This window comes from Lithobates pipiens, unplaced genomic scaffold (assembly GCF_037356315.1).
Source record: "Lithobates pipiens isolate NorthernLeopardFrog02 unplaced genomic scaffold, aLitPip1_a1.2 Scaffold_18, whole genome shotgun sequence".
Lineage (NCBI taxonomy): Eukaryota > Metazoa > Chordata > Amphibia > Anura > Ranidae > Lithobates > Lithobates pipiens.
Window position 1 is genome coordinate 553,720,742 of NW_027507758.1, and position 27,214 is coordinate 553,747,955.

General features: G+C 45.1%; 1 protein-coding gene across 9 annotated transcripts in view; it reads right to left on the reverse strand.

Moving 5' to 3' along the window:
- LOC143988956 (uncharacterized) overlaps positions 1-27,214 on the reverse strand; it is a 570,864-nt gene that overhangs the window by 151,562 nt on the left and 392,088 nt on the right. For all 9 annotated transcript variants that reach the window (XR_013276941.1, XR_013276942.1, XR_013276943.1 and 6 more), the window contains one exon: positions 4,872-4,971. The gene's annotated coding sequence lies outside the window, so the exon portion shown is untranslated. The remainder of the gene's footprint in view (positions 1-4,871; positions 4,972-27,214) is intronic.

Genomic DNA, 27,214 nt, shown 5'->3' on the forward strand with positions numbered 1-27,214 from the left:
GTCCCATCAGCACCCCCTTACATCAGAGTGTCCCATTACCAGCCTCCTTACATCAGAGTGTCCCATTACCAGCCCCCTTACATCAGAGTGTCCCATTACCAGCCCCCTTACATAAGAGTGTCCCATCAGCAGCCCCCTTACATCAGAGTGTCCCATCAGCAGCCCCCTTACATCAGAGTGTCCCATCAGGAGCCCCCTTACATAAGAGTGTCCCATCAGCACTCCCTAACATCAGAGAGTCCCATCAGCACCCCCTTACATCAGAGTGTCCCATCACCAGCCCCCTTACATCAGAGAGTCCCATCAGCACCCCCTTAAATCAGAGAGTCCCATCAGCACCCCCTTACATCAGAGAGTCCCATCAGCACCAACTTACATCAGAGTGTCCCATCAGCACCCCCTTACATCAGAGTGTTCCATTACCAGTCCCCTTACATCAGAGTGTCCCATTACCAGCCCCATTACATCAGTGTCCCATCAGCACACCCTAACATCAGACTGTCCCATCAGCACCCCCTAACATCAGAGAGTCCTATCAGCACCCCTTACATCAGAGTGTCCCATCACCAGCCCCCTTACATCAGAGTGTCCCATCAGCACTCCCTAACATCAGAGAGTCCCATCAGCACCCCCTTACATCAGAGAGTCCCATCAGCACCCCCTTACATCAGAGTGTCCCATCAGCACCCCCTTACATCAGAGTGTCCCATCAGCACCCCCTTACATCAGAGTGTCCCATTACCAGCCCCCTTACATCAGAGTGTCCCATCAGCACACCCTAACATCAGAGTGTCCCATCAGCAGCCCCCTTACATCAGAGTGTCCCATCAGCACCCCCTTACATCAGAGTGTCCCATTACCAGCCCCCTTACATCAGAGTGTCCCATTACCAGCCCCTTTACATCAGAGTGTCCCATTACCAGCACCTCCATACATCAGAGTGTCCCATCAGCAGCCCCCTTACATCAGAGTGTCCCATCAGCACCCCCCTTACATCAGAGTGTCCCATCAGCAGCCCCTTACACCAGAGTGTCCCATCAGCACCCCCTTACATCAGAGTGTCCCATCAGCACCCCCTTACATCAGAGTGTCCCATTACCAGCCCCCTTACATCAGAGTGTCCCATTACCAGCCCCCTTACATCAGAGTGTCCCATCAGCACACCCTAACATCAGAGTGTCCCATCAGCAGCCCCCTTACATCAGAGTGTCCCATCAGCACCCCCTTACATCAGAGTGTCCCATTACCAGCCCCCTTACATCAGAGTGTCCCATTACCAGCCCCCTTACATCAGAGTGTCCCATTACCAGCACCTCCATACATCAGATTGTCCCATCAGCAGCCCCCTTACATCAGAGTGTCCCATCACCAGCCCCCTTACATCAGAGTGGCCCATCACCAGCCCCCTTACATCAGAGTGGCCCATCAGCACTCCCTAACATCAGAGTGTCCCATCAGCACCCCCTTACATCAGAGTGTCCCATCAGCACCCCCTAACATCAGAGAGTCCCATCACCAGCCCCCTTACATAAGAGTGTCCCATTACCAGCCCCCTTACATCAGAGTGTCCCATTAACAGCACCTCCATACATCAGAGTGTCCCATCAGCAGCCCCCTTACATCAGAGTGTCCCATCAGCAGCCCCCTTACATCAGAGTGTCCCATCACCAGCCCCCTTACATCAGAGTGTCCCATCAGCACTCCCTAACATCAGAGAGTCCCATCAGCACCCCCTTACATCAGAGAGTCCCATCAGCACCCCCTTACATCAGAGTGTCCCATCAGCACCCCCTTACATCAGAGTGTCCCATCAGCACCCCCTTACATCAGAGTGTCCCATTACCAGCCCCCTTACATCAGAGTGTCCCATCAGCACACCCTAACATCAGAGTGTCCCATCAGCAGCCCCCTTACATCAGAGTGTTCCATCAGCACCCCCTTACATCAGAGTGTCCCATTACCAGCCCCCTTACATCAGAGTGTCCCATTACCAGCCCCCTTACATCAGAGTTTCCCATTACCAGCACCTCCATACATCAGAGTGTCCCATCAGCAGCCCCCTTACATCAGAGTGTCCCATCAGCAGCCCCCTTACATCAGAGTGTCCCATCAGCAGCCCCTTACATCAGAGTGTCCCATCAGCACCCCCTTACATCAGAGTGTCCCATCAGCAGCCCCCTTACATCAGAGTGTCCCATCACCAGCCCCCTTACATCAGAGTGGCCCACTGAGCCATCGGCCCACCGGGAAACTCCCAGTAGTCCCGATGGCCGGTACATGCCTGCTCTCCACACTATCCAAAAAAAAAAAAAAAGTCTTTAATTATACATCAAGGCTGCATTCACACCTGAGCAGAGCGTATTTTTGCCAGAGATTTGCCAGTGAATTTTTGGTATGTTTTAACGCATATATACACGTTTTTGAAGCATTTTTTATATGTATTATAAGCTTCAGGAGGAGGAGAAGGAGCCTAGTTGTTAGGCAGAGAAATGCTTGAAAAATGCACATAAATACTTGTGCAGCGCATATTCAGACACACCCATTGAATTTGAATAGGATAAATCTGCATGAATCTACGTAATCAGATTTGATTGGGGCCTTAATAAAGAATACATAAAAAAGAAAGAACACAGAAAACTATTTGTTGCTCAGACTTCCTGCTTAAAGGACAACTTTAGAACCATCTCATTAATTGCAGTCTTCCTAGTAAATTTCCATTCTTCCGACTTCCATGGTCCTCATTGGTAAGTCCTGATTGGCACTACAGAGCCTTTGCAAGGAAAGTGTCTCATCCAGGTCCTCTTCCTACCATGCATGCACCCAGGGGCCCTATTCATTACTATGGATGATTCCTACCAGGGTGGATTTGAATTCACTGTGGCCGTCATTCGGCCATAGCACGGATGTCAAGTGTTTAAACAGCAACTGTCATCTCTGTCCCGCAGTGGCTCCTCCTCTGACCCGCTGTTGACTCACCGACAGTCCCATTCACTTTAATGGGACAGCTGGTGATGTGGCAGTGACACAACAAGGTGAGGGACGTGGTGGCAGCAGGTGAGTGGATGCCCGCTAACAAGTGCTGCCATGATGGATCTGAAGTGACAGGTGCTCTTTAAACGTAAGGACTTATTGGTAGTTAGAATCTTTAATATTTGCAAACAAAATGAAGGTTTCTTATTTAGAATAATAAGCTGTCAGGTTAGTAAATCAGTGATATCTGAGCCTATTCAATCATACAGTTTGTAGTGTACATAGATTTGCAAAATAATGGGATAAAGGAATATTCCTGAATTTTGTTTTATCGCCTGGTTACTGTGAATACATCAATGCAGTGCCTGTTATCTCAGCTTGCAGAGCTTGGATTCATTGAATGAGTTTATCAAAAAATGTAAATATTGCAGAATATACAGCCTCATGCTACATAACTAAGCTCCATTTCATGCTGAATAAACTAAATTATTAATGCATCCTAAATAGAAATTTATCTTTAGATAGATTTTTACCCCAAAAGCATTTTATTAAAAAAATTGATAAAAAAAATCAAAAAAAAAAATCAGATAAAAAAATAAAATCATTTATTTATATCCACCCTGATTCCTACTCTGCTGGGTGACTGGTGGCTACCAAGAGTACTGTACAGATCATCTATAGGAATTAATGGAGTGATGACACGTATGCTCGTTAGGGAGAGAGAACCCAGTCAGAATGTTTTCTTTGTAAAAGCTATGAATGAAACTATGACTGAAATAAAAAATGCTATACATGATGCCGTCTATTTCCAGAATTAACAGCATTTGTTTCTGAGTTCCCAGAATAAACTGTGTGTAAAGGCATTGGGGCGCCTGCCTTTACACACACATGACATTTAATGACATCCCAGTCTTAGTCCGTAGGGTTCAGTATTGCGTTGCCCACCCTTTGCAGCTATAACAGCTTCAAGTCTTCTGGGAAGGCTGTGCACAAGGTTTAGAAGTGTGTCTATGGGAATGTTTGACCATTTTTCCAGAAGAGCATTTGTGAGGTCAGGCACTGATGTTGGATGAGAAGACCTGGCTCGCAGTCTCCACTCTAATTCATCCCAAAGGTGTTCTATCAGGTTGAGGTCAGGACTCTGTGCAGGCCAGTCAAGTTTGTGCACTGGTGCACAGACAAGTTGGAACAGGAAAGGGCCATCCTCAAACTGTTCCCACAAAGCTGGGAGCAGAAATTGTCCAAAATGTCTTGGTATGCTCACGCCTTAAGAGATTCCTTCACTGGAACTAAGAGGCCAATCCCAACTCCTGAAAAACAACCCCACACCATAACCCCCACCTCTACCAAATGATTTGGACCAGTGCAAAAAGCAAGGTCCATAAAGACATGCATGAGTGAGTTTGGGGTGGAGGAACTTGACTGGACTACACAGAGTCCTGACCTCAACCCGATAGAACACCTTTGGGATATATTAGAGGTGAGACTGCACTCCAGGCCTTCTCGTCCAACATCAGTGCCTGACCTCACAAACGCACTTCTGGAAGAATGGTCCAACATTTCCATAGACACACACCTAAACCTTGTGGACAGCCTTCCCAGAAGAGTTGAAGCTGTTATAACTGCAAAGGGTGGGCCAACCCAATACTGAACCCTGCAGACTAAGGCTGGATTCACACCTATACAGTTTTAGTGCTTTTTGCATTTTGCAGATTTGCCCTAGAGTCCAAATAACATGGTTTCCTATGGAACATGATCTGTAGTGCAAATCAGCAAAATGCAAAAAGCACATAAAAATGCGTAGGTGTGAATCCAGCCTTAGACTGGGAGGCCATTAAAGTTGATGTGCGGTAACATTTTCGGTAGTATCAATGACTATGGTTGTTGTATTTTGCTCCTACCTTAAATGGACTTCCGTCGTGTACATTTTGCTTTTGTTCATGTACGTTCACGTTACGCTTTTTACCTTTGTTGAAAATCAATGACGACTAATAAAAATTGCTATTTGAAAAAACAAAACAAAAAAAAAAACAAGTTAATGTGCGTGTAAAGGCAGCTGTCACAATACTTTTGACAATATATTGTATTTCTGTTACCTGTTGATCCTGTCAATTGATCATATATTTTTCTACTTCCTATAACGTGACAACTCTGCAGTGAGATCATGTACTATATATATTGTACAAGATCTCATATATATATAAATATATATAATAATATGTATTATAATAATAATTATAATAATAATGTACCATCACCCTGTAAGACAGAAGAGTCTAATGCCCGTACACATGGGCTGAATGGTGGGCAGCATTGCTTGGTCCACTAGAAACCGCCAGACGCTCTGCCCGTGTGCTGCAGCCAACAGAAGGCGGCCAGCTTCTATTAAAGGGACATGGCAGTCCCCCCTGTCAGAACACAATAGCACAGTAGGGGAGATAGCTGTACTAACATCTCTTAGTTAGTACATCGGCTCCTCTGGAGCTGTCAGTTTTTTTTTGTTCAGCCCTGAAAGAAAAAATGAGTAGTGTGTTCTAGACTTTAGATGGACATGTTGTTTTGAGTTGATGGGGACTATTTCCCCCTGCTTGCAATGCAAATTTACACTTTGAATTTAGGGGACTGTAAACACACACACCTGAGCAGCGTTACTACCTGCAAAGGCAATGGATTGGGGTGTACATATGGCCACAATGCTTTCCACTGCGGCGCAACCAAATTTATCCGCACTGTCGCTCATGGCGGCCAACAGCGACTGACAGATGAGACTCAATCAACTGAATGGGGCGGTGGGGTTTTTAGGGGGTAAAACAGGCAACATAATGCCTCCTCAACACCTGTTAAACACCCTCCAAAGATCAATCCAATACTGATCGCTCTTCAGAGAGCAACACGAGTGTAAACAAGCCAGGATTCTGCCAATTCAGATCTGTGCAGTGCCTTGACACGCATTGGCTGAAAACATTCCGAGTTTTGAATCCACTGATGCTTTTCATGAGCTTTTCATGGGAGTTTCAGCACACGTCAACGCATGACAAACATACCTGTCCAAGGTAATAACAAAAGAACACAGGAAACAACAGACACGCAAATGTGAAGTCAGCCTAAGCGATACTCAAATTAAAACTGGAACTGAAGTCTAAAGTGGAGCTCAGCCCAAAAGTGGAAGCTCTGCTTGTTCACACCAGCCCCCCCCCCCCCCACCCCCACTGCCATATTTGGCACTTTTTGTCAAAACCAGGTACCCGCTCCCTCTTCCCGGATAAGATCGCTGCACATTGATTGCGTTGATCTACTGAATTTTACGCCCCCTGCTGTCTTCTGGGAGACACAAGTCCTAGAAGAGAGTGGGACCTTTCAATAAGGGCAGCGCAACTCACACATGCACAGTAGGAAACAGGCTGGGAAGCCGCAGGGCTTCACTTCCTATTTCCCTTATAAGGATGCCGCTCCTGCACCCAAAGCTGATGGACAAATCGGCTAGGGGTGCCGACATCACGGGATACCACTACAGGTAAGTATCCTTATATTAACCACTTCCCAACTGGCGCATGCTGATGTACTTTGGCAGAATGGCATGGATGGGCAAATGGGCATACCTGTACGTCCCTTTAAATTTGGGGCCACGCCATCATGTGCATGCCGCCATCGCGTGCATGCTGGCTGAGACCTCTGTGAGTCGGATCACAAGTCCCGTGGACTCGATCACCGCGGGGATACCCGCGATAGTCTCACGGGAAGGAAGAACTGGGAGATGCTAATGTAAACAAGCATCTACCTGTTCTGCCTAGTGATCGGGAGGAGTGATCAGTGACGTGTCACACACAGCCACACCGCCCCACAGTTAGAAACTCGCCCCAGGACACACTTAACCTCTACACTGCCACCTAGCTATTAACCCCTTCACTGTCAGTGTCATTTAGACAGGAATCAGTGCATTTGTATAGCACTGATTGCTGTATAAATGACAATGGTGTCAAAAATGTCCAATGTGTCTGCTGTAATGTCACAGTCACGATAAAAATCGCTGATCCCCGCCATTACTAGTAAACAAAAAAAAAATTATTTAAAAAAATGCCACAAAACTGTCCCCTATTTTGTAAACGCTATAACTTTTGCGCAAACCAATTAGTTAACGCTTATTGTGATTTTCTTTATCAAAAATATGTAGAAGAATACATATTGGCCTAAACTGAGGAAAAAAAATATTTTTTATATTATAACAAAATGTAAAATATAATGCTTTTTTTTCAAAATTGTTGCTCTTTTTTTGTTTATAGCGCAAAAAATAAAAACCACAGAGGTGATCAAATACCACCAAAAGAAATCTCTATTTGTGGGGAAAAAAGGACGTCAATTTTGTTTGGGAGCCATGTCGCACGACCGCACAATTGTCAGTTAAAGAGACGCAGTGTCGAATCGCAAAAAGTGGTCTGGGGCTTAAGTGGTTAACATTCATGAGCTACACTATTTGTAGCTCCTGACTAGGGTTGTCAAACGCCAGTAAATTTACTGACAGTTTGTAAAAATCTGTGATTTTTTTATAACTACCAGTAACGGCTCTTTCACACGGAAAGGATCCGCGCTGATCTGCCCCGTGGACATCCGCTTGCTCAGCGGGGATCGCTCTGTCGATCCCCACTGAGCAGGCAGAGGACAGGTTTGTCTCTGCACACCGTGCAGGGACGGACCTGTCCGAGCACCGCTCTCCCCTATAGGGGATCGGATGAGGACGGACCGCAGAGTCCATCGTCACCCGATCCGATCCTCAGACTTTTTCGGATCGGAGCGGGTCGGACGTCAGCGGACATGTCACCGCTGACATCCGACGCTCCATAGACCTCTATGGAGCATCCGTTCAGGTCCACCTGAAAAAAGGCGGACTTGAGCGTATCAGTCGCGTGAAAGAGGCCTATATATCAGGGGCTGATATTTTCATGCTGTGTTGACTTTATAAGTGTAAATCAAACAAATGACTTTGGTATAGGTATTGTCAGTGTTTTCATATATGTTTATACTGTTCAAATATGCACTGTTTTAGTTTTCAATAGGAGTTCTGTAATTTCTTATGCCAGTAAAAAATGTGCTCCGCCAGTAAATTTTCCATGTTTTGTCAGTAAAAAATACTGTAGGAGGATGGCAACCCTGTTCCTGACTTTTCATTTTTTTTTATTTATACAGGCTGGAACTTCTCTTTAAAAAAAAATAAGAGCAGGCAGAAATTTTATTGTAGACACAATGAGGTTGATTTATTAACGGCAAATATACTGTGCCCTGCAAGTCCACTTGTTCTAGATTTAAGGGGAAGCTCTGAAATGAGAGGAAGCTCTGCTGTTTTCCTTCATTTAGTCTCTTTTTGTATATAGTGCAAAAAAATGTAAAACTGCAGAGTTGATCAAATCCCACCAAAAGAAAGCTCTATTTATGTGGCAAAAAAAGACATACATTTTATTTGCATACAGCGTTGCATGACCACGCAATTGTCAGTTAAAATAAGTAGTGCAGTGCCGTATTGCAAAACATGATCTGGTCATGAAGGGGAGTAAATCATAGATTCCAGAGGGCATGTGGTTAATAAATATAAATATATATATGTAAAAAAAGGTATGTAGCGCTGCCTTTTAAAATACACCACCTATTATGTGACACAAATCAATAACTGTAATAAATACGTACATAAATGTGCAAATGTAAAAACACTGTGCATCCATAAACGTGCAAAACACAGTAGTGTATAATATTTAAAAAGTGCAAAATCACATATATAAAAAGTGATACATCCAAATGACATGAAATGTGCAAATATCGCAAACAATATGTGACTGAATCACAATACAAAAATGGCTAAAAAAGAAGAAGAAAAACATAAAAATAAAAAAGTCCATGTGCAAATACAAGTGTTCAAACAAATGTTCCAGTGCTATTCAGTAGCTCGATATCCAAATGTGACAGTATATCTAATAGTCATGCAGTGTTGTCACAGATGCAGACATGCTTCACAAAAAGAGAGAGACAGTCCACCTTCAGTGCTCCACCAGTGCACCCCCCCATTTCCCCCAGCCTCTCACCTCAATACAAGACCCCTCAGGGTCCAACACACTTGTAGGGGAAATTGCTGATTTGGCTCCTTATAGATGATTCGTTCAGCCTCACAATAAAATCCAAAATACCAACGATCATGGGGGAAAGAAAGGGGACTCTCATGTGTAGAAATGTAAACTTTAATAAAATAATGTAAAATATCCACTCACATTAAAAAACGGAATCTTGCGCTTGTAAAAAAGGGAACTTTCGGTCTCAGCCGCGACCGGAAGTGACGATCGTGACACCTGGCTCCTCCCTGACACGTTGCGTCACAGACACGTGACTTTTTCAAAGGGTCAAGGAGTCAGGTGTTGATGAAGTTTAAATAGGGCGGGCGGCTATAGCAACTCAAAACAACAACCACCTTAATACTACTAGCTTCCTGATACAACTTGAAAATAAAAGCATATTCAAATTACTTCCACATCTACTAATAACATTACTAAAATTACAAAGTAATTGTTATAACTTTCTCCACATAAATAAGTGTAAAATAACATTCTAAATATATCGCTCCACAGACACTGCCATCTTGTGGTTAAATGCCATACTACATCATTTTATACAGGCAATGCTGTGTTCATCTAGTCATTCAAATACATAGCAATATTATGATAAAAAGTACAACTATACCATAGCTATATTTTAACTATCTCATAACTGGCCATAACGTTGGTTTTGACTGGACCAATCAATTGGGAAATTAATACCGAAAAAAAAAAAAAAAAAAAAGCAGTAGGGGGAGGGGGGAGAGGACAAAACCCCTCATCAGTGAAGTACATCTAACCCCAATGCTATCTATATATATATAAGTGGATATAGAAAAATAAAAAAAATTCATTAATATTAATAAAATGCCCAAAAATCTTGAATTAATAATTAGAAATAAAACAATTAAGATCAAAGTCAACGTTATGTCCAAAAGCTGTTAAAGTGCATAATTCATGAATCCATCAGGATTCAGCTTGGCTAATCCTAATAATTTTATTATCACCTCTCCAATGGGGCTTGTATTTTTGAATACCACAAATTAATAAAGATGAGGGGTCTTTTTTATGAAACTTCGCATAGTGTCTCGAGGGTTATATTTATCAAAACCCTTTTTAATATTTTCAACATGCTCTCTTAATCTCTTCCAGAGTTCTCTTTTTGTTCTTCCCATGTATTGAATGTGGCAAGGACATTCTAGAAGATACACTACACCCTCACTTCGACTTTTTTTAGTCACCGTTGAAGAAAAACAGGATTTTTTCTTTTTATTTTCTTTCGTGTGTCGACATATACATAATCAATATCAACTCTGACCACTCAACCTATCACTATGCCTTAAAATAGAGGGCTTTATAATAATAACTTTAATCCAGTTTCACAGTCCTCTATACATATAAAAAAAACTGCCCCATTAAAATTGCCTCCTCCTATTGCCACCATCAAAACTGCACCATCATATTGCTACCATTAATACTGCCCCATCATAGTCCTCTATTGGTGTGTCTGTGCTCTCCCCCACAGCCCATCACTGTGTATAGGAAGCGTTGGTAACCATGGCAACAAAAGCCGTTAAGAAAAATCGTCAGTTGAAAAAAAAACCTCTATGATGTCATCACCTGCTCTAATATAAGGCTGCTCTGGGCTCCTCTGGCATCAGAAGTCAGTTGTTTGCTGTACAGTGAAGACATCTCTGTCCAGCTTTCTCTTGCTGTTTGATTGGATTTGGATTTATTCGATTCAGTTTTATTGCAATTTCTCAGACTTAAAGCGTGTCTTATTATTCTTCATAATGAGACAAATTACAAGTAAACAGATTGTTTCTCAAAACAATATTGAGAAACCAACCAAAGGAAGCCCAGCTATGGAAGGAGAGATCAATATACAGCTTGCAGATCCCCTATTCAAGAAGCCCACCAAAATGCGGAGGGCAGTGCGATTTGTACGTCGCTGTTTCAGATCCGTTATCGGATGTTTTGATGCCGGCTGTAAAGCCAATGGACCACGCTGGGACAAAAAACGCAGGGCTGGTAAGTTTCATGGATATTGATAAATACAAAATACTTTCATTGGGTTCTTTTTCCTCCCATTGATGACAGTGGCACCCCCATATAATAATAATAATAATAATAATAATAATAATAATAAATGTTATTTATAATGCACTTTCCATCAAAAGACCTCAAAGTGCTACATAGTTACAATAAAAAAACAGACAAATAACTTAATTCAAAAACATTTGCTAAAACGAAAAGTCTTCAATCCCTTTTTAAAATTTTCAGTAGACTAAACCTATGTACACATGTATAGGGCTGGCCATAGACATTGCTGTCTTTTGTCTTGTAAACACCAGTCTGAGAATTTATTTTAAAGAGGAGAAAGCAGCTATTTTTAGATCTGTTTACCCTGAGCCAAGTCCCCCCCTCTTTTTCCCATCAAAATTGCCTCCTCCTATTGCCACCATCAAAACTGCCCTATCAAAACTGCCCCATCATATTGCTACCATTAATACTGCCCAATCATAGTCCTCTATTGGTGTGTCTGTGCTCTCCCTCACAGCCCATCCCCCACAGCCCATCACTGTGTATAGGAAGCTTTGGTAACCATGGCAACAAAAGCCGTTAAGAAAAATCGTCAGTTAAAAAAAACGACCTCTATGATGTCATCACCTGCTCTAATATAAGGCTGCTCTGGGCTCTTCTGGCATCAGTTGTGAGTTGTTTGCTGTACAGTGAAGACATCTCTGTCCAGCTTTCTCTTGCTGTTTGATTGGATTTGGATTTATTCGATTCAGTTTTATTGCAATTTCTCAGACTTAAAGCGTGTCTTATTATTCTTCATAATGAGACAAATTACAAGTAAACAGATTGTTTCTCAAAACAATATTGAGAAACCAACCAAAGGAAGCCCAGCTATGGAAGGAGAGATCAATATACAGCTTGCAGATCCCCTATTCAAGAAGCCCACCAAAATGCGGAGGGCAGTGCGATTTGTACGTCGCTGTTTCAGATCCGTTATCGGATGTTTTGATGCCGGCTGTAAAGCCAATGGACCACAGTGGGACAAAAAACGCAGGGCTGGTAAGTTTCATGGATATTGATAAATACAAAATACTTTCATTGGATTCTTTTTCCTCCCATTGATGACAGTGGCACCCCCATATAATAATAATAATAATAATAATAATAATAAATGTTATTTATAATGCACTTTCCATCAAAAGACCTCAAAGTGCTACACAGTTACAATAAAAAAACAGACAAATAACTTAATTCAAAAACATTTGCTAAAAAGAAAAGTCTTCAATCCCTTTTTAAAATTTTCAGTAGACTAAACCTATGTACACATGTATAGGGCTGGCCATAGACATTGCTGTCTTTTGTCTTGTAAACACCAGTCTGAGGATTTATTTTAAAGAGGAGAAAGCAGCTATTTTTAGATATGTTTACCCCGAGCCAAGTCCCCCCCCCCCCTCTTTTTCCAACTGTCACCTACTAACTGCCTTTTTTTTTGAACAAGCCTTGCATGCTACTTATTACAGGCTGGACTGATGACCTCAATGCCACCCAGCAAGATGGCAGAGATTTATAATATGGGAAGAAAAGACCCCCACATACATGTTTAACCCCTTGTTACCTACATAACACATATACATAGTTCCCAAAATGTCAAAAAAATATTCCACAGAAACTGTAGCAAGCCATTGTAGGCGGAGAATATATTTTCATTTACAATAGGAGTCGTTCTACAAGACGCAGATAATTAACCACTTTAGGACCACCGCATGTAATTATACGTCGGAAGAATGGCATGTATGGGCACAAGCACATACCCGTACATGCCTGCCTTACAGCGTGTGGGGGGTCCGATCGGACCCCCTCCCACTGGCTGCGGCGGTCCGTTTCGCTTCAGGAGCGATCCAGGATGAGGGGATGGCCGTTGGTTTCTGGCCATCCCCTCTCCATCGCTCCTGGCGAATGAGAAGCTTCCCCTCCCTGTGTTTACGATTTCACTCTCCTCGGGGCGGTCTTTTTGACCGGACTGCGAGGAGAGGACATAGTAAGTGTGCACCAATCACTACACTGACACGTAGGTACACATAGGCACACAAATCGACAAAAAAAGCATTGTTAGCGGGACCAGCCCAGATACCTGCTAGCACCTGCGTTTTGCCCCTCCGCCCAGCCCACCCAAGTGCAGTATCGATTGATCACTGTCACTTACAAAACACTAAACACATAACTGCAGCGTTTGCAGAGTCAGGCCTGATCCCTGCCATCGCTAACAGTTTTTTTTGGTAGCGTTTTACGGTACACGGCTAGGCTCCCACAAAGTCCCCCACATGTGGTATCCCCAGCAGAATTTATTTTGGGGTGTAATTTCACTTATGCCCATAGCATGTGTGAGCAATATATCATTTAGTGACAACTTCGTGCACAAAAAAAAGTTTGTAATATTCCCGCAACTTGTGGCAAAATATAAAATATTTCATGGACTCAACATGCCTCTCATTAAATAGCTTGGGGTGTCTACTTTCCAAAATGGGGTCATTTGGGGGGGTTTTGTGCTATTTTGGCATTTTATGGCCTTCGAAACTGTGATAGGTAGTGAGGAGTGAAATCAAAAATTTGCACCCTTAGAAATCCTGAAGGCGGTGATTGGTTTTCGGGGTCCCGTACGCGGCTAGGCTCCCAAAAAGTCCCACATATGTGGTATCCCCGTACTCAGGAGAAGCAGCAGAATATATTTTGGGGTGAAATTCCACATATAACTATGGCATTGTGAGCAATATATCATTTAGTGACAACTTTTTGCAAACTTTTTTGTTTGTGTCATTATTCAATCACTTGGGACAAAAAAAAAAAAATATTCAATGGTCTCAACATGCCCCTCAGCAATTTTCTTGGGGTTTCAACTTTCCAAAATGGGGTCATGGGGGGGGTTGTACTGCCCTGCCATTTTAGCACCTCAAGAAATGAGATAGGCAGTCATAAATTAAAAGCTGTGTAAATTCCAGAAAATGTACTCTAGTTTGTAGACGCTATAACTTTTGCACAAACCAATAAATATACGCTTAATGACTTTTTTTTACTAAAGACATGGGGCTGAATACATTTTGGCCTAAATGTATGACTGAAATTGAGTTTATTCGATTTTTCTTATAACAAAAAGTAGAAAATATCTTTTTTTCTTTCAAAATTTTCAGTCTTTTTCCATTTATATCGTAAAAAATAAAAATCGCAGAGGCAATCAAATACCATCAAAAGAAAGCTCTATTTGTGGCAAGAAAAGGACGCAAATTTTGTTTGGGTACAACATTGCATGACCGTGCAATTGCCAGTTAAAGCAGTGCAGTGCAAAATTGTAAAAAGACCTCTGGTCCTTAGGCTGACAATTGGTCCAGGGCTTAAGTGGTTAAACCAATGCCATACATTACAGTGATGGTAAAGCTTCCTCATGCACACCGGACGTTATAATAATGTTATAAAAATGGCAGTAGCTTTGCAGTGAGTTTTTCAACATTTTTGCAATAGTGTGTTTTTTTTACAGCATTGGCTTTTTTGGCCTATTATTATTATTTCTTTTTTTTTACTGAGCCAGTGAGGAGCAAGAGAGCCTAGGGGGGCGGGGGGCTGGGGGGGAGATGCATGCATACATTTATTTTTTATTTTTTTAGAAATGCAGCAAGATAAAATCCCTCTGCCTTTATAAGCACTTTAATTGAACCCATATAAGAGAACTGAAATTGTCATGGCTAAAGAAAATAAAAAAAACACACTTGTAGGACGCATGTCCACTGATCCCAAGGTTTTGCAAGGTGTGGGACTTTAAAGAGGCGCTCCAGTCTACCCCAAAACATTTTTAAGTCAGCAGCTACAAATACTATAGCTGCTAACTTTTAATATAGAGACACTTACCTGTCCAAACATCCACAGCTGTCCTCACCGGAGCCGATTCTTCAATCCCAGCCTCTTGTATATAAATTCACCAGAGGAATCCGGTAGATTGATATAAAAGAGGCTGGGATTTTATCTCAATTATAAGAAACAGCAGAGCTCTCAGCCTGAATGTGAAGAAATTGTCTCCTTTCTGCAGTGCCCCCCAACACACAAACACACACTCCCCTCCCCGCTGAACTAATGGGGCCAGGGAAAGTATTTCTTTTATGTCTCCAGATTTCTTTCAGATGTAGGGAGTTCCATTTGCTGCTGTGGTGTTCTGATCTCAGGGCTGATAATGACACACTTTCTTGACAAAACTGCCACTCAACAAAGCCCCTGCTTAGCTGGTCTGATGTTTCACAAACCCCTGCCACAATGTACAGCCAGGCAGGTGGCACCACTACTTCCTGTCACAATTTCCTTTGTGACCTGCCCACTCATTTAACTATGAAAGTGCAACATCATACTGCTAAAAATAATACACAACCAGATCACAATGAGCCGCTACCTAAGATCTTATCACTGCGCCAAAGACAAACCTGATACATATAGAGCAGCCACTTTAAAAGAAATGCTATAATAAAACAGCATCTACCAAACATAGGTTAAAAGTAAATAGTGGCGCTAGGTAATGTGATAACATAAACAATACACATATATATTACACACCCAGTAAGTAGCAATGTGCAAACAATAAATATGAAAAAACAGAGAGAGTCTATAAGTTGTGATATTAATATTGGGTAGTATCTCTATGATAGATATTCAGTTGATAAAATGATCCGACACTCCACCACGTGATCAACACCATGTAATTGCTTAGCAGCCCACACAATGTGCCCACAGCAATTACCTATGTTTGGGAAATGCTTTTTTATTATACTGCTAAAAATACTTGTTGTTGGCTTCCAAACTTCCAATCATGGAATTTTAGTGGGTCAGCATAACTGCCAGGCAATCAGCATTTTTATACAAAAGCCAATAGCAGTTTTTCCTATGTCACTGTCATGTCGGGTTTACTATTTCTCCCTGGCAGTGGAGCTTTGAATTTTTTTCTTCATAATTTGATGTTGTATAAAGAAAAATATATGAAATGTAGGTAAAGATGCTAAATCAAATTCCTCTGGTTTTATTGCAGATGAAGGCGAGATCTACTGCAGACACAGCTCACACGGCAGGCCTGCCACAGTGAGCAGTATTGAAAGGGACATTCAGACTGCAGAAGAGAGTTTCGTCCACATTCAGACTGCAGAAGAGCGCGCCGCCGCCGCTCAGACTGCAGAAGAGCGCGCCGCCGCCGCTCAGACTGCAGAAGAGCGCGCCGCCGCCGCTCAGACTCCAGAAGAGCGCGCCGCCGCCGCTCAGACTCCAGAAGAGAGCGCCGCCGCCGCTCAGGCTCCAGAAGAGCGCGCCGCCGCCGCTCAGACTGCAGAAGAGCGCGCCACCGCTGCTCAGACTGCAAAAGAGCATGCCGCCGCCGCTCAGACTCCAGAAGAGAGCGCCGCCGCCTCTCAGACTCCAGAAGAGCGTGCCGCCGCCTCTCAGACTCCAGAAGAGAGCGCCGCCGCCGCTCAGGCTCCAGAAGAGCGCGCCGCCGCCGCTCAGACTGCAGAAGAGCGCGCCACCGCTGCTCAGACTGCAAAAGAGCGTGCCGCCGCTCAGACTCCAGAAGAGAGCGCCGCCGCCTCTCAGACTACAGAAGAGCGTGCCACCGCTGCTCAGACTACAGAAGAGCGCGCCGCCGCCGCTCAGACTGCAGAAGAGCGCGCCGCCGCCGCTCAGACTGCAAAAGAGCGTGCCGCCGCCGCTCAGACTCCAGAAGAGAGCGCCGCCGCCTCTCAGACTCCAGAAGAGAGCGCCGCCGCCTCTCAGACTACAGAAGAGCGTGCCGCCGCCGCTCAGACTACAGAAGAGCGTGCCGCCGCCGCTCAGACTGCAAAAGAGCGTGCCGCCGCCGCTCAAACTCCAGAAGAGAGCGCCGCCACCTCTCAGACTCCAGAAGAGAGCGCCGCCGCCTCTCAGACTACAGAAGAGCGTGCCGCCGCCGCTCAGACTGCAGAAGAGCGCGCCGCCGCCGCTCAGACTGCAAAAGAGCGTGCCGCCACCGCTCAGACTCCAGAAGAGAGCGCCGCCGCCTCTCAGACTCCAGAAGAGAGCGCCGCCGCCTCTCAGACTACAGAAGAGCGTGCCGCCGCCGCCGCTCAGACTACAGAAGAGCGTGCCGCCGCCGCTCAGACTCCAGAAGGGCGAGCCGCTGCCGCTCAGATTCCAGAAGGGCGAGCCGCCGCCCAGATTCCAGAAGGGCGCGCCGCCGCCGCTCAGACTCCAAAAGGGAGCGTCGCCGCCGCTCAGACTCCAAAAGGGCGCGTCGCCGCCGCTCAGACTCCAAAAGGGTGCGCCTCCGCCGCTCAGACTTCAAATGGGCGCGCTGCCGCCGCTCAGACTCGAAATGGGCGCGCTGCCGCCGCTCAGACTAAAAGAGGGCACGCCGCCGCTGCTCAGACTCGAAATGGGCGCGCCGCCGCCGCTCAGACTCCAAATGGGCGCGCCGCCGCCGCTCAGACTTCAAAAGGGCGCGCCGCCGCCGCTCAGACTCCAAATGGGCGCGCCGCCGCTCAGACTCCAAATGGGCGCGCCGCCGCCGCTCAGACTCCAAATGGGCGCACCACCGCCGCTCAGACTCCAAATGGGCGCGCCGCCGCCGCTCAGACTCGAAATGGGCGTGCCGCCGCCGCTCAGACTTCAAATGGGCGCGCCGCCGCCGCTCAGACTCAAAATGGGCGCGCCGCCGCCGCTCAGACTTCAAATGGGCGTGCCGCCGCCGCTCAGACTCCAAATGGGCGCGCCGCCGCCGCTCAAACTCCAAAAGGGTGCGCCGCCGCTCAGACTCCAAATGGGTGCGCCGCCGCCACCGCTCAGACTCCAAATGGGCGCGCCGCCGCCGTTCAGACTCCAAATGGGCGCACCGCCGCCGCTCAGACTCCAAAAGGGCGCACCGCCGCCGCTCAGACTCCAAAAGGGCGCGCCACTGCCGCTCAGACTCCAAATGGGCGCGCCGCTCAGACTCCAAAAGGGCGCGCAGCCGCCGCTCAGACTCCAAAAGGGTGCGCCGCCGCCGCTCAGACTACAGAAGAGCGTGTTGCTCGTGTGCAAAGTCCAGAAGAGTGTCATGTGCATATTGGGACTGTACCCGACATTGAGACTCAACCAAAATGTCAGGTGAACCATGGGAACATTTCCTCCAGTAAAGATGGGGGCAAGGCTACAAGAAAGAATAGGCAGATACTGGTGGTAGGGGACTCAATTATTAGAGGGACAGAGAGGGCAATCTGTCACAAAGACCCTCAACTACGAACAGTATGTTGTTTACCAGGCGCTCGGGTTCGGGACATTGCAGATCGGATGGAAAGATTGTTGCGTGGGGCTGGAGAGGACCCAGCTGTCTTGGTACATATTGGTACAAATGACCAAATTAGAGGAAGATGGAGCAGTCTACAAAATGATTTCAAGGACATAGGGATTATGTTGAAAAAAAGGACCTCCAAAGCAGTATTTTCAGAAATACTGCCTGTACCTAAAGCCACACCAGAAAGGCAGCAGGAGCTTAGAGAGCTTAACAAGTGGCTGAAGAACTGGTGCAGAGAAGAGGAGTTTGGCTTCATGGAGAACTGGTCTGACTTTGCAGTCGCTTCCCGGCTCTATGGAAGGGATGGACTGCACTTAAATGGGAGGGGTGCAGAATTTTTGGGAGTGAAGATTGCCAACAAGTTGGAAGAAATTGTTCAAACTCCAGAAAAGTGTGTCGCCCACGTTCAGACTCAAGAAGAGTGCGACAACCCCGTTCAGGCTCCATCAGAGTGCGACACCCCTGTTCAGGCTTCATCAGAGTGCGACACCCCCATTCAGGCTCCATCAGAGTGCGACACCCCCATTCAGGCTCCATCAGAGTGCAAGGTTCAGGCTCCATCAGAGTGCGACACCCCCATTCAAGCTCCATCAGAGTGCGAGGTTCAGGCTCCATCAGAGTGCGAGGTTCAGGCTCCATCAGAGTGCGAGGTTCAGGCTCCATCAGAGTGCGAAGTTCAGGCTCCATCAGAGTGCGAAGTTCAGGCTCCATCAGAGTGCAAAGTTCAGGCTCCATCAGAGTGCAAAGTTCAGGCTCCATCAGAGTGCAAAGTTCAGGCTCCATCAGAGTGCGAAGTTCAGGCTCCATCAGAGTGCGAGATTCAGGCTCCATCAGAGTGCGAGATTCAGGCTCCAGGAGATTGGGCCGATCAGGTTTCAGAAGAATGGGAGATTCAGGCTTCAGGGGATTGGGCCGATCAGGTTCCAGACGATTGGGAGATTCAGGCTCCAGAAGAGTGGGCTTCTCTGGCTCTAGAAGAATGGGCTAGTTTGGCTCCAGAAGAATGGGCCTTTTCAGGCTCCAGGAGAATGTGACACCCCCGTTCAGGCTCCATCAGAGTGTTACACCCCCTTTCAGGCTCCATCAGAGTGTGACACCCCCGTTCAGGCTCCATCAGCGTGTGACACCCCCGTTCAGGCTCCATCAGCGCGTGTCATCCCCGTTCAGGCTCCATCAGAGTGTGACACCCCCTTTCAGGCTCCATCAGAGTGTGACACCCCCTTTCAGGCTCCATCAGAGTGTGACACCCCCTTTCAGGCTCCATCAGCGTGTGACACCCCCTTTCAGGCTCCATCAGAGTGTGACACCCCCGTTCAGACTCCATCAGCATGTGACACCCCCGTTCAGGCTCCATCAGCGTGTGACACCCCCGTTCAGGCTCCATCAGCACGTGTCACCCCCGTTCAGGCTCCATCAGAGTGTGACACTCCGTTCAGACTCCATCAGAGCGGGCGGTTCAGGCTCCATCAGACTGTGCCGTTCAGGATCCATCAGAGCGGGCCGTTCAGGCTCCATCAGACTGTGCCGTTCAGGCTCCATCAGAGCGGGCCGTTCAGGCTCCATCAGACTGTGCCGTTCAGGATCCATCAGAGCTCCATCAGCGTGTGACACCCCCTTTCAGGCTCCATCAGAGTGTGACACCCCCGTTCAGGCTCCATCAGCATGTGACACCCCCGTTCAGGCTCCATCAGCGTGTGACACCCCCGTTCAGGCTCCATCAGCACGTGTCACCCCCGTTCAGGCTCCATCAGAGTGTGACACTCCGTTCAGACTCCATCAGAGCGGGCGGTTCAGGCTCCATCAGACTGTGCCGTTCAGGATCCATCAGAGCGGGCCGTTCAGGCTCCATCAGACTGTGCCGTTCAGGCTCCATCAGAGCGGGCCGTTCAGGCTCCATCAGACTGTGCCGTTCAGGATCCATCAGAGAGGGCTGTTCAGGCTCCATCAGAGAGGGCTGTTCAGGCTCCATCAGAGCGGGCCGTTCAGGCTCTAGAAGAATGGGCCAGTTTGGCTCCAGAAGAATGGGCCTTTTCAGGCTCCAGGAGAGTGTGACACCCCCGTTCTGGCTCCATCAAAGTGGGCCGTTCAGGCTCTAGAAGAATGGGCCAGTTTGGCTCCAGAAGAATGGGCCTTTTCAGGCTCCAGGAGAGTGTGACACCCCCGTTCTGGCTCCATCAAAGTGGGCCGTTCAGGCTCCAGGAGTGACACAGGGTTTTTTTGCAGGCGGGAGGCTGATACTTTTTAGGTGTGTGTTGGACTGGCTATAAGGGGAGGTTGGAGGCCAGTTTTTTTTTATTTTCTGGTACTATCAAACCAGCAATAAAACAGTGGCTGGAATAATATGAAATTTTTTCACAATAAGTGGAAATAATCTTTTTGAGTGCTAGAGACTTTCTAAACCTAACACCAGTATCACTGCGAGCACCTAAGACTTAGAGGGTTAACAGGCATATACCCTGGAAACATTACATTAGAGGGACACAGAAATCCCAATCATACGAGGTCTCACTGTGACCAAGCACAAGCCACAAGGAAGATCCAATGGGATCCCTGGGAGCTCTATGTAGCTTCACTTATGAATGCAAATATATAACAAAAACCTCTGTTTTTTAAAAAAAATTGTAACTAGTTTAGACACTCTATTTATTTCTTCCTATATATTTCTCAATTTAGAAACATTATAGTTAGGGACCGCACTTTGCAGAGGGGCCTTGACGTGGCAGTGCGGCTTCACATATATTTGCATCCAATGTAAATTGCAGAAACAGTTTAGCCTTTTTTTCGTTATATTATGCTGGCTAGCTGGTAAGTATGCTGGGGAAATTTGTGTTTTGGATGGTTCTGTGAACTGCCATGCTTTAGTGCAAAATCACACCATTGTGTTGTGGTAAATGTGCATTACCCCAACCTATGTTTTTTTAATTCACGTTACAAGCATCAGTGTGGTGCAGTGCCATCCATCGTCAATGGTACCCCAACACATTGACCAAATGCACTTCCAACACACATGCAGTACAATTCAACACAATGCAGTTCAACGCACTACCATGCATTGTGGTGCATCATGGCAGAAGAAATTATGTATATACTTTATTGTTATATTGTGAAAAACATTTAATAAAATGAAATAAAAATAAATAGTGTGTGTAAGAATTTTTTTTTCTTTTATTCGTTCTAAACACAATGCACCGGAACACAGGTCTGATTCCAACCTCCATCTAGTCAGAGCAGGTGCAACTCCGATGACTGTTAAGCCAGCCATAGATGGTTAGATTTTCAACCTGTGGTTGCAGGAAAGAAAATAGGTGCATTCCCCCATCAACACTGATGTTGATGGGGGAATCCATCCCGTGGAGCTATTGTGTTCTCCTCATGGGGAGAGCCACAGTGATTATTGCTTAACCTCTAGCAATGATCTCATGAAAAATCAAACAGGCTAGTTGTACCCAAGTGGATTGATCAATAAGCTTGGGTGCAATCAGCCTGCCCATACATGGTTTGAATCTCGGACAGTTCAGTAGGAACTGCTTCACCTTAAACTCAAGAGAGAGTCCTCTACGCTTTGTTTTTAAGGGCCTGATCGAACCCAGGGGTAGGCGGGTGTAAATGGACACAAGTCTGTGTACAGCTGCTTGTCCATAGGGATGAATGGACCTTCCAATCAAGTCAGCCGTAAAAACTGATAGGTGGACCTGATTGGAATGCCCATCTGAAAATGTTTTATAATAGACTTCCCTTTTCCCATCCTCCTTTCATGAGTGTACCATTGCCATATCCGGTGTGCCACCTGATCTGTGGGCCCGTGACACACGGTGCTAGATGTCATCCCTGGGCCAAAAATACACAGTGTGGGATGCCATTTGTGCACAGGGGCCTGTTATACCTGGAATAACAGCACAGGGTATCTATAGAGGCAAACTAAAGCCAGTCATACATGGATTCAAGCTCAGCAAGGATCAGGATCAGTGCAGCTACAACAATGGTCTTGGTATTATCCTTTTTCTCTGAGTGTTTCGCTATTTGGGGAAAAATGGTCCACTTGGCTCTACAGCCTCTCGGTCATTTTTACAGATGGAGCAAGGGGGACCCTATCCACCTTTACCGGGCTCTCCTGTCCCATCGGGGAGCCCGCTACCAATATAACCGCTCTAATCGCAATCACTGTGAAAGAGTTTCTTCCCCTCTTCTGTTACATTACTTTTGTTTTGATTAGAAGCCATTACTGGTTTGTACAGCATCTGATCAAACTGATCTTGCTTTGATCACATGCTTTGGAGGCAAAAGGAGAGATATGGGCTTAAAAACTGGATATGTCACAGACCATGAATGTTGTTAATCCCTTGTTCATCCAAAAAAAAAAAAATATGTAAGCGCCCCATACACCCATGCTCATGCACAAATGTAAACGTGCATGTAGGTCCTGCATACTTATGTAAATAGCGGTCGCACCACACAAGGCATACCTTGAAGCTTGTGGGCCCCGATGCAAAAGTTGGCCTGGACCCCCCTCATTACCACCCACCACTTCAACCGTGCGTGCAGAAACACCCACTGCATGCCAAGATACCCAAAGTGGCTTAAGAGTTTTGAGTTCCTCTTTACATGAGAGGACAGTGATTACCGTTGGAGAATCAGAGGAGAGGGACCCCTGGCAGGTCACTTGACATTGCTCCTTTCCCATCTCAGCACTGTATAGAGTTCCTCGGCCCCCACAGTACACAGGTCTGAAATCACATTCCTTTACACGCAGTCTCTCAGTCTTCACAGGGTGTTTCTGGCTTTTATGTTGTCCTTCTGACTTGCGAAATTCTCTGTCAGAACGGCAGTGTATTTGCAGTAGGCAGATACACCCTGTGGAGATCATGGCTAACTGGCTGTGTTGTAAAGGAATGTGATTTCAGCCCTGCGGAGAAGGAGCAGTATAGAGTGCTGTAATGGGAAAGGAGCTCAGCAGCCGGGCATAGTATCCAGGGCAGTGGGGTGGTCAGGGGGCTTTGGGGGGGTGCAACTTAGATCTGGGACGGCAAAGCCATGTGACATGAAATCTGGAGCCAGTAGCCCTTCAGGGGCCCCCTGATGAGATGTTAAGGGATTTGTTTTAGCAATTTCTGAAGGTTTCTCTGTGAGTTTTGGAAGGTGTTGGGGGAAGGTCACCTCCCGGAGGTGTATATCTTTTCCCCAGTTGTCAGGGAAGTCGGGGTAAGCAGACATCCCCAAGTGGGGGCGTACAGAGTATCCCAGCTGGTGACTAGAAGACACATGAAGGTCCCATCATGGCTATAGGACAGCAGCAGTCTCCTCCTCTTGCCTCGCTAAGCACGGTTACCATTCCATGTTGCCAGCACATAGCACAGACACTTACCCATCCTGGGCTGTTCTTACCTCATGCTCCTCTCCATTCTGGAAATGCTTCACAGCCAATGAGATTGGAGGGGTGTCAATTGTGGAAGGCAAAATGGAAACCCAGTACTGGAGCGTGGCTGTGGGGCCCTATGGCAGATCAGAGCTGGACTTTGTGGAGGATATGATAATATGGCAGGGAGGCTGCTGGGACCCCCTGGAGCTAGGGACAGGGTTGCCATTGTGACCCCTGCAACCCCTTATGCTATGCCCATGGCACCACACATGTGAGGTATCGCTGTGAAAGTAAGAGCAAGCACACTATTATTTAATGAATTAAAACTAATTAATTCATTAAAAAATATATATTAAAAAAAAAAGATTTAAAATTACAGTACCTTAAGAATGAAATGAATAAATCCGGAACTGGTTTAGAAATTATGGGGATTTAACACCATGATAGATTATGCCCTTTTATTTTGATTAGTAAATAACCCATCTATAATCAAAAAAATCGAGGAACAAATTCAAATCTAAATTGATTTTAGTTTAAGAAATAAATTATAGTTTAAAAATTATTTTTAACTGGAAAATGATTTTTAATTCAAATGAAAATCTGTGTATATATTTCACAGAAGCGTCTATAGTAAGTCCATCCGTACGTGTGTCATTCTTTTTATATGATTGCTCTTATGTAATTACTTTTATGCACACTACTCTACGATCATCATTGATCTTTGTGTGTACTCGGATGTGGTTCTTTTATACAGGATCGTCTCTGGTTTTCCTTTATATAGATAATTCTGTGTATCCAACCCCTTCTAACAATGCATGAATGGTAGAGCGTAAATGATCTAATCCACCACAGGGGGCGCATCCATGTAATTGATATAATCTGATTAAGTGTCACTTATAAAGCAATTGATGTCCAATTCGATATTCAGGCCCCTAGGACTCAAAACATCAACTAATTATATCCATTGAGTCTCGTGTTTTGACAATTCCCGTACCATATTGATTCCTCTCCAATAGGGTTTGATTTGTTCAATTCCCCAAAATTGGAGACCAGTGGCGTCCATATTATATTTGAGTTTGAAATGTAACGACACATTATGGTCTTTGAATCCAATTTTAATTTTATGAATGTGTTCAGCGATTCTCACTCTAAATTTTCTTTTTGTCCTTCCAATATACATCAACCCACAAGGGCATTTTAAAGCATATACAACGTGAGTGCTGTTACATGTAATAAACTGTTTTATGTTGAACACTCGATTATTTGATGGAGAGGAAAAATTGTATAATGATCTAACTGGCCTAGAGATTTCTCAGCAAGCTTTGCATCTCCGGCAAGCAAAAAAGCCATTTCGATCCCAAAAAGTAGTTGGAGGTTTCGGGGGGTCAACCACTTTCTTTTATAATTTTGTCACCGAAATTTGGGGCCTTCCTATAAATAAATTGAGGTTGAGATGGAAATGCAGGATTTCGTTTTTTATCTAGCAAAAGGACATGCCAATGCCGCTTGAAGATATCTTCTACCACTTTGTATTGCATATGAAAATCCAAAATGAATCCCCATTCGTTATTATGTTTGACTACGACTTGATCTCCTGATCCCATTTCGGTATTAGTTGTGCCACATCCGGAAAAAATGGTTTATAAAAAGGAATCCCGTGGGGGTGGATTTTAAAGGCACATACAACTTGATTGAAAAACAATCAAAAATATTTTATTACATAAAACAAACAAGGAAGTAACATATAATATACATACATGGACCTTTACCTCCAACAAACCCAATTTAAGTAAAGGCCCTTTAAATCTACCACACCCCTCGGTTAATTCTACTCAACCAATTAGAAACACTTCCTCTTTTCCCCGTTCTACATCAAACTCCTCGTATCAGTCGCACCCCTCACATTCCCAATCTAATCAAAAATCCAAGACCACACCGAGTACTAATTTATATTCCGGCGATTCCACCGAAAAGCAACAAGCTAAAAAACTCACACTCTATATGATTACACATCCTCAATCTGCACCTCCATCTACATCACTTCCGGGGCAGTTGGTTACACCTTCCGCGGCTGTTCCGGAAGCCGCTCCTAACACCCACACTAGCACTGTAAATCAAAACCCAATTACTATTACTTCTATTGACACCATTTCCAATGATCCTTCTTTTTTAGAACAAATCCTTGTGGGCACCCCCCATAATTGTACAGTCTCAACTAGAGGTCGACCGATATATCAGCCGATATTTGGCGTTTTTTAATTAATCGGCATCGGCCGATTGTTCTGTTAAAAAAGGCCGATGATATATTCAGCGCAACTTGCAAATGACTTCAGTGACTTGTCTCCTGGGCAGTCTGCCAAGAAAAGATCAAAATGATACAATGTTTACACTTGAATGAATGAATTGAACTCTGTGTGTAGAAGTTCTCAGTTTAACCATTTAAAGACTAAATCTTTTTTGACACTTGATGCTTACAAATAAAGATCCAGTATTTTCTGCTAGAAATTCACTTAGAACCCCCAAAACTTATATATATATATTTTTTAGCAGAGATCCTAGGGAATAAAATAGCGGTTGTTGCAATATATTATGTCACACGGTATTTGCGCAGCGGTCTTTCAAACTCAATTTTTTGGGGAAAAAATACACAGATTTAAAAAAAAAAAAAAAAAAAACAGTAAAGTTAGCCCATTTTTTTCATCCAAAAGTTTTGATTACCTGTTTTTTTATATGTATATATATATATATATATATATATATATATATATATATATATATATATATATATATATATAATTCTAAATTATACATACACGTGAACTGTTTGGATGTTTGTTTTGTTTAATGTAAGAAATTTTCTGTATCACCAAGACCCCTTTCACACCACACCACCGATAGCGTGGGTGGTAAAACGCTGCTATTTTTAGTGGCGTTTTACCGCCGGATTTGCGGCGCATTTCGGGTGCTAGCGGGGCACTTTTACCCCCACTATCGGCCGCAAAAGGGTTAAACCCGCCAGCAATATGCCGCAATAGCGGCGTTTTTCCGGCAGTATTACAGCGCTGCCCCATTGATTTCAATAGGGAGCAGTGGTGGAGGAGCGGTAAACACACCGCTCCTAAGAAGCTGCTGGCAGGACTTTTTTCTGACGTCCTGCCAGTGTCGTGTGAAAGCCCTCGGGCTTTCACACTACACACAATGGTGCAGCTTCTTTAGGGCGTTTTGCAAGCTCTATTTCTAACGTTATAGCGCCTGCAAAACACCCTGGTGTGAAAGGGGTCTTAAGGCTGCTTTCACACTGGAGCGAGCAGGCGTTGACGGTAAAACGCTGCCAGTTTTAGCAGAGCTTTACCGTCATTTTAGCAGGGCACTTATAATTCAGCTAGCGGCCCAGGAAGGGGTTAAATGTGCCCGTGAAGCTCAGCTGCCAAATCGCATTGCAGGTGCTTCGGCAGTGGTGCCCATTCA